The sequence below is a fragment of the Scyliorhinus canicula genome, chromosome 22 (genome assembly GCF_902713615.1).
Source record: "Scyliorhinus canicula chromosome 22, sScyCan1.1, whole genome shotgun sequence".
NCBI classification, from domain to species: domain Eukaryota; kingdom Metazoa; phylum Chordata; class Chondrichthyes; order Carcharhiniformes; family Scyliorhinidae; genus Scyliorhinus; species Scyliorhinus canicula.
In genome coordinates this window covers 12,163,534-12,171,235 of record NC_052167.1, presented here as the reverse complement: position 1 = coordinate 12,171,235, position 7,702 = coordinate 12,163,534, and the positions used below count along the sequence as shown (strand labels likewise).

At 43.2% G+C, this 7,702-nt stretch overlaps 1 long non-coding RNA gene across 1 annotated transcript; it reads right to left on the bottom strand.

Moving 5' to 3' along the window:
* Nucleotides 1-1,775: 1,775 nt before the first annotated feature.
* On the bottom strand, nt 1,776-6,264 carry LOC119956186. Its single transcript, XR_005458600.1, has 2 exons — nt 5,607-6,264; nt 1,776-2,475 (listed from the first exon to the last, which is right to left on the bottom strand). It is a non-coding gene; the product is annotated as an uncharacterized LOC119956186 (long non-coding RNA).
* Between the last annotated feature and the right edge of the window lie 1,438 nt (nt 6,265-7,702).

Sequence of the window (7,702 nt, the reverse complement as noted above, 5' to 3'; positions counted from 1 at the left end):
TGGCAGGAGGCAAGAGTGGGCGAGTTTCCTGGTCAGTCATATTGCAGAAGGCAATGGCAAACCATGTAATACTTTGCGAAGCATAATTATGTAGCAATCCAGTGGAAGTTCATGGTAGCCAATGTCCTCTTAGGGTGTGTGTAAGAGCCAGGAAAAGTAACCACAAAGGAACGATAATGGATACAAACAAAAAGGATTCAATAAATTACTCTATACACTGGCTACTTCCGGAAGGGTCTCCCGTACCTGCTCCACATTCGTGCCGGGCTATTTATGTCCCAGTGTACCCCAAGTTAGCCCCACCCCCTCATTGGGGGCTATCATACTCAGGTGAGTTCACGGGGAATCTGATGGTACAGACCCCATGGCCTTGCGTCAGGTTATATCACCCCCCCTCTCCCCAAGTCCAGCGCGTCATTCATTCTGATGCTTGTAGGGGCTAGTTCCTTCGCTTGGGACTGCCTCTAGGGCGTTCGTTGCGCCAGGTCCGGTGGCGTACAATGTGTTTGTGAGCGGCGTTTTTGGGTCGATCGCCTGAGCAGTGCACTGGGGGGGTCACTGGATCTGCGGTGACCTTGGTCAGTTGAGCCTCCATGCCGAACTCTGGGTCTGAGGTGTCAGTGTCCTGCATTTCAAAATCATGGAGCATGTCACCCTTGAGGGGCACCAACAGCGGTTGTGTTGGAGGAAGAGGTACCACCAGTTATGGAAGCTCCGGGCAGTCTGCGTGGAGCTCTGAGGTGGTTGCGTGTCTGTTTGACTTTTTTTTTAAAACTCGTTAATGGATCATGGACATCATTGGCTGGGCCAGCATTTATTGCCCATCCTTAATTGTCCTTAAGGGAACAGTTAAGAGTCAACCACATAGCTGTGGGTCTGGAGCCACATGTAGGCCAGACAAGGTATGGATGGCAGATTTCCTTCCCTAAAGGAACATTAGTGAACCAGGTGTATTTTTCCAACAATTGACAATGGTCATCATTAGACTTTTAATTACAGATATTTTATTGAATTTAAATTCCATCAACTGCCGTGGTGGTATTCGAACCTGGGTCTCCAGGTCATTATCTTGGGCCTCTGGATTATTAATCTAGCAACAATACCACTGCCTTCCGCTCCCCTGACTCCTTCCCTTGTGCCTCTACCGAGGAGCAGACAGGTCCCGACTGCTGGATCATAACCCCTGGCATCCATGATGCCCCATCTTCAAAATTCCATGCATTAAACCGTGTCGCCCATGGCAAACTCACGCATCGGTCTCATTTGCCTCGAGTTGGGAGGGGAGGGGAGGGGGGGGGGGTGCCTGAGTGTTGGGGTCCTTCTCCCCAATATCGGACAGCACAAGGCTCAGTCGTGTGAACAACCGATGTCCTAACAGCTACGAAGGAGCCACCCCAGTGGTGGTATGCGGCGTGATGCGGTAATAATAAAAAAAGTCAAATGGGTCTCCGGAGTCTGCGTCCGTATCCCTTTTAAAATAAATTTAGAGTACCCAATTCATTTTTTCCAATTAAGGGGAAATTTAGCGTGTTCAATCCACCCACCCTGCACATCTTTGGGTTGTGGGGGCGAAACCCATGCAAACACGGGGAGAACGTGCAAACTCCACACGGACAGTGACCCAGAGCCGGGATCGAACCTGGTACCTCGGCGCCCTGAGGCTGCAGTGCTACCACTGCGCCACCGTGCTGCCCCTCGTGTCCCCAACTTGAAGGTCTGCGGTGCTCGCTGTTAGGCAAAATCTCAGTTCAATGAGTGAGTCGACACAGTAAGGCTTCAATCAAATAGTTTTTTACTCTAGGATTGTAACACGTACAGCCATCTGAGTTATGGCTGGAGAAGGCGCATTCTGCCGAGCCTCAAGTTACACACACTGATAAAGGTTGTTCCGCGCGCAATGGCCTTGGGCGGGTTACATAGCTGCCCACTCACAGTACTGTTGCTAACATAAATGTTATCTAAACCGCCACCCCCATCGCCCTCCTTAGTCAGAGCTAGAAGCAGCTGCAGAAATATACCTTACAATCCCTCCTTTGTCCTCTTATGAGGACAACAATTACTTCCCGCGCCCCCTATGTTTTGAAACGCACGCAAAAATAAAAATAAAAAACCCTTTTTGCCAAGCGTTCTATACCGCCTGGTTGGGTCCTGAGGTCTCTGGTAGGTGAGGACCCCCCCCATCCTCTTGGCTCGACCCGCCGGAGTCTCAAGTCCTTCCCAGGGGCGGTGTACATTACATACAATTTTTGCCTTGCCCCTTATAACCCGCGCGTTTTTCTTTCGTTCCCTTCCCCCCCCCAGTTTCACATTTCAGCTTCTAAGTATTCTTCTAGGAGGTAGTTCCTCCCGGTTGGCGAATGCCCTCAGCCCACGGGATTTTTCCGGGTTTTCTGATACACACCAGGTCCCCTTCTTTTATTGGACTCTCCTGTCCTTCTTCTCTGTCACCGGCCGCGTTGTTCACCTGTTGCGAAACTAAAGTGACCATGTTACCGAGCATTTTGATATATTGACTCATTTCAATTTCCCTATCTTCCCATGTTTGCACCCACTCCGGGTTGGTCTTGGGTCCTGGGTCGTTAAGAGGGTGAAAATTCAAAACTTAAGATTTGTAAGTTCCAATTAAAATGCATCTTCAGCTGTGTGGACTGTTCATTACTTTATCAGAATTTAAAAGGCCAGAACTCGCAGGCAAACCAGCAACTCGCAGGCAAACCAGCATGGGAGTGTCAAGACATCTTCTGGATTACACACAAAAGCTTGTTGAAAGGGTTGACTGTCTTGCAGAGACAAAAAGGGGCGTATAGTGGGTGCATAAATTGGAATGATGCCATTCGCATCTCGAAACTTGTTTTTAAATTTTTCACTCAAATGGCTGGGAGTAAAAGTTGGAGTGCTGCCAAATTCCCGTTATCAAGTTTTTCAGGGAACACAATATATTATTGAAACTCATGGACATATTTCATTTACCCATCTGTTGTTTATAAGTCATTCTGCAATCTCATAATTAAAACATCTGCGTTGTGGGACAGTTTAGTTTCACCCTACTGATGATTTTTTGTGTCAGGGAAGTTTTAACCCTGAACTAATGAAACACCGGCTTGATCATATTTGTCACATGTATTTCAACTATCCTAACCTCCACTGAACACCATAAAACTAATATTTTCTTATTTTTACATACGTGATTTTGCACCCTGATTAAAATTATAGCCTTTGAAAAGAAAAAAAAATTAACTGTACTCAAACTATAATCTTTAAAGACAATGCGTAGACAATTTGAAGCTTTCAAATAATCACAGCTCGTAACAAGTCAAGGTCTGAAGTCAAAGTCTGAATACAAAGACTGTGAATAGTTCAGAACAAAGTTTAGATGCCTAAAACTCTCTCTCTCTCTCTCTCTCTGGAACTCTTGTCGCTCTTTCTCTTTATCTAACTACCCCTCCCCTTCTCTGTCTCTCCCTGACATTCTCTTTCGCTCTCTCAACTTTCGCTGTCTCTATCAGTCTCTCTCTCTCTACGTAACTCTCTCTCTCTCTTTCTCTAAAATGGAACAAAATTAAAATACTGAACAAAATTTTTCAATCTCCTTCAAAAACTTTATCTGTGTCATTCCATTTAAGTCAATTTCCACTGATTAATTTTAGAGGCATTAGCTATTCTTAGAGATGTATATTTCTTTGTGCAGATGACCTGCTTGCTGAAATGGTTAAATTTTTGTACAGAATCAAAAGTGGTGGAGAACTTGGCATGATGCCATCTCCATCCGTTATGTGACCTTAGACATTACCCATCCTTTCTTTCAATTTTCAATGTTCGTTGTTTAACTGGTTTTTGGAAAGAGACATTACTGGATGTTTATTTTTCTTTTATTTCAAGTGAGTTGAATTACTGCTGAATTTATCTGGACGGCTTGAAACGATCTGAAGTTATTCTCGACATGTATCCATTCTTAAGTTTCTAACCGTAACCTTGTATTGATTTTCCTCCCCATTTTTTTGTTTTGGGAGGGGGGTTAATCATCCTCAGACATTCCTGAACAAAACTAATTAAGTGCTTTAGCCCCTTTCTGATCTTTTGGACTTCACTTAATTTGATTTTTTTCTCTCCTTGAGACATTCTGGGACAGTCGTTAGCCGTAATTGTTGGCAGTTTTGTGAGGTCTTTATGCTAGTTTGCAGAACCTACTGCAGTATCTTTACTCGTTTTATTGACATGCTTAAAGGAGTTAGAGCTCAATTCCTTTAAACCAGCCTGTCTTCCAAATGGTATGAAGGTTTAATTTATCATTTGTGCTTAGAACTTTATTTGTCTTATCTTTACTTCTGTGTATCTCACCATTTTTCTCTGTTCCACAGAAATCACACCCATCTTTGATTATTGTTTTTTTTACCAGAGTAGTTTGCTCTTCAAAAACCCAAATGTTTTAAACTGACTTTTTTACTCATTTGGCCTTGATACTAGATTTATTGGATGTTACCTCACCGTCTGTCCGCCTTGCCAAGTGATTCTAATTTTAGGCGGTCAAAGGTTTGACTACTCGCCTTGTCCACCGGCTCGAGCGGCGTCCAGCTCAGCAAATCCTTCCAGACGTACACTAAATGTTAGGGGTGAAAATATTCACACAAAGGCCTGAATATCAGTAACAAAGCAGTTTACTATGTCAGAATTCTGGGAGATAAGATTTGGGAACTCCGCAGTCCCTGACAGCACCTTATCTCACTTAAGCTTAAACTCACATGGATTAATATACAGATTCAAGGCGGATAGCCTAATGACTTGGTTATTTTCCCATATGTGCCGTCCTTTTTTTTTTTAAGACGTTGGCTGTTTTAACTATTTCTTTCTCTGTCAATTTTATACCCAATTTTAATGCATTAGTTTTCCCCCAGTGGCCATTTTTCTTCTAAATTTTTATGCTCTTTTCGCGCGCTAATGTTACCGGACATTTATATTTCAAGTCTCTTATGAACCGGTGATAATAGATCCAAAACTGTTTTGTTTTCAAATGCGGACATTTATATTTCAAGTCTCTTATGAACCGGTGATAATAGATCCAAAACTGTTTTGTTTTCAATGCCCGACCTTCACGTGACAGATCTCTCAGGCAACAAAACAATTATCCGATTCTAAAACTCTACTTCCTTCTCACTCTACTTCTGAGATCTGACAGTTTTTTAAGTAAAGACTTTGAGTAAATATTATCACTAATATTTGGTCGAAGGTAATAATTCTATTTCCTTCTCACTCTACTTCTGATATCTGACAGTTTTTTAAGTAAAGACTTTGAGTAAATATTATCACTAATATTTGGTCGAAGGTAATGTCCTCTTGTCACAAGGCAACAAAACAATTTTCCGATTCTAAAACTCTACTTCCTTCTCACTCTACTTCTGAGATCTGACAGTTTTTTAAGTAAAGACTTTGAGTAAATATTATCACTAATATTTGGTCGAAGGTAATAATTCTATTTCCTTCTCACTCTACTTCTGATATCTGACAGTTTTTTAAGTAAAGACTTTAGGTAAATATTATCACTAATATTTGGTCGAAGGAAATCATTAATCTTACACCTTAAGGACTTTTAAGTTCAACTTAACACTTACGTGTCACAATCCCAAGGCGTTTGACGTCCGGCTATGGTCGTCTTCTAATTTTGTCTCCTTTTTCAATCACTGAGACAATTATTACACAATTTAAAATTTCAATTTTGGAGTTTTGATTTAACAGGTTTGACTCCGTACCTTCTTTTTAGCCGGCTTTTAATTGTCTCTGCGATCTTAAACGGAGTTGTGTTCGACTCCCCCCCAACGTCGGGGTCACCAATTTGTTAGGCAAAATCTCAGTTCAATGAGTGAGTCGACACAGTAAGGCTTCAATCAAATAGTTTTTTACTCTAGGATTGTAACACGTACAGCCATCTGAGTTATGGCTGGAGAAGGCGCATTCTGCCGAGCCTCAAGTTACACACACTGATAAAGGTTGTTCCGCGCGCAATGGCCTTGGGTGGGTTACATAGCTGCCCACTCACAGTACTGTTGCTAACATAAATGTTATCTAAACCGCCACCCCCATCGCCCTCCTTAGTCAGAGCTAGAAGCAGCTGCAGAAATATACCTTACTCACTCTCCGAGGAGCAGACAGGTCCCGACTGCTGGATCATAACCCCTGGTATCCATGATGCCCCATCTTCAAAATTCCATGCATTAAACCGTGTCGCCCATGGCAAACTCACGCATCGGTCTCATTTGCCTCGAGTTGGGGGGGGGGGGGGGTGCCTGAGTGTTGGGGTCCTTCTCCCCAATATCGGACAGCACAAGGCTCAGTCGTGTGAACAACCGATGTCCTAACAGCTACGAAGGAGCCACCCCAGTGGTGGTATGCGGCGTGATGCGGTAATAATAAAAAAAGTCAAATGGGTCTCCGGAGTCTGCGTCCGTATCCCTTTTAAAATAAATTTAGAGTACCCAATTCATTTTTTCCAATTAAGGGGAAATTTAGCGTGTTCAATCCACCCACCCTGCACATCTTTGGGTTGTGGGGGCGAAACCCATGCAAACACGGGGAGAACGTGCAAACTCCACACGGACAGTGACCCAGAGCCGGGATTGAACCTGGTACCTCGGCGCCCTGAGGCTGCAGTGCTACCACTGCGCCACCGTGCTGCCCCTCGTGTCCCCAACTTGAAGGTCTGCGGTGCTCGCTCAGCTAAACCATTGGGTGATGGGTGATGAGACTGGGCTCCGAAAGCGCGTGATTCCAAATAAACATGTTGGGACTTTAACCTGGTGTAAGTCCAGGTCATTTACACACATACACTCCAGAACACCTATCGACAGTACGATATGCAAAACCAAAAGCTGAAGGAGTTTATGCGTGACTAAAATGTCCACTTGGTCACCTCTCAATTGGTTTGAAAGTATTTTCTAAAGTAAAACAATTCTGTTGGGGGGAAAAAAAAAATCACCCTCTTACAAGAATCTTTTTGGTTCTCTTGGATGAAAGCCTAGCCACCAGAGAGTAACATATTCCACTGTGCATTTGTTGGCATCTTGGTCACACAGTGAGTTCCAAGAACTGCAGGGTTTCATGGCGAAGGAATTCATACACGTGCACATGTTATTCAGGTTGAGCAAGCAAGCTGTGCAGAACTGGCCAGCCAGGTGGGGAGTGAACAGTAGGAGGGCAGGTAGAAACAGAGTCTAGGGTGTGAACAGATTACTACAGAAGCAGGATAGTGTTGCTTCATTTCAAAGTTTCTGCGCAGGCTAATTTTTTTTTAAATGTGTACGTGATTAATTTTACTTTGAAGGGCTGGATGATTACGTGGATGGGGAACTTTCATTTCATTTTGCATGCTGGAATGTGGTGTAGAGCATTTTGGAGTTTAAAGAAAACTATTTAAAATGACAGGTACACAATGACATTAAAAAATAATAATTGGCAAGGAGAAAAACAGACTTTTAACACTTAACTAATGAGGAAGAATAAAATTGATTGACAGCTCGACATAAATAGACTTGATGGCTCAATGATCACAATATAAACAAGTTATATATCAGCAACAGTCGCAAGAAATATTCTGCTCTTAAAACTATCGAATTCCCTCGCAATGGGAGACTTATATTACTGCATCAATTTGTTGTGAATGGTGCCACTTTGGGTATTCCTTTGTCACTAATGGCAGGTATGGTCATCATTT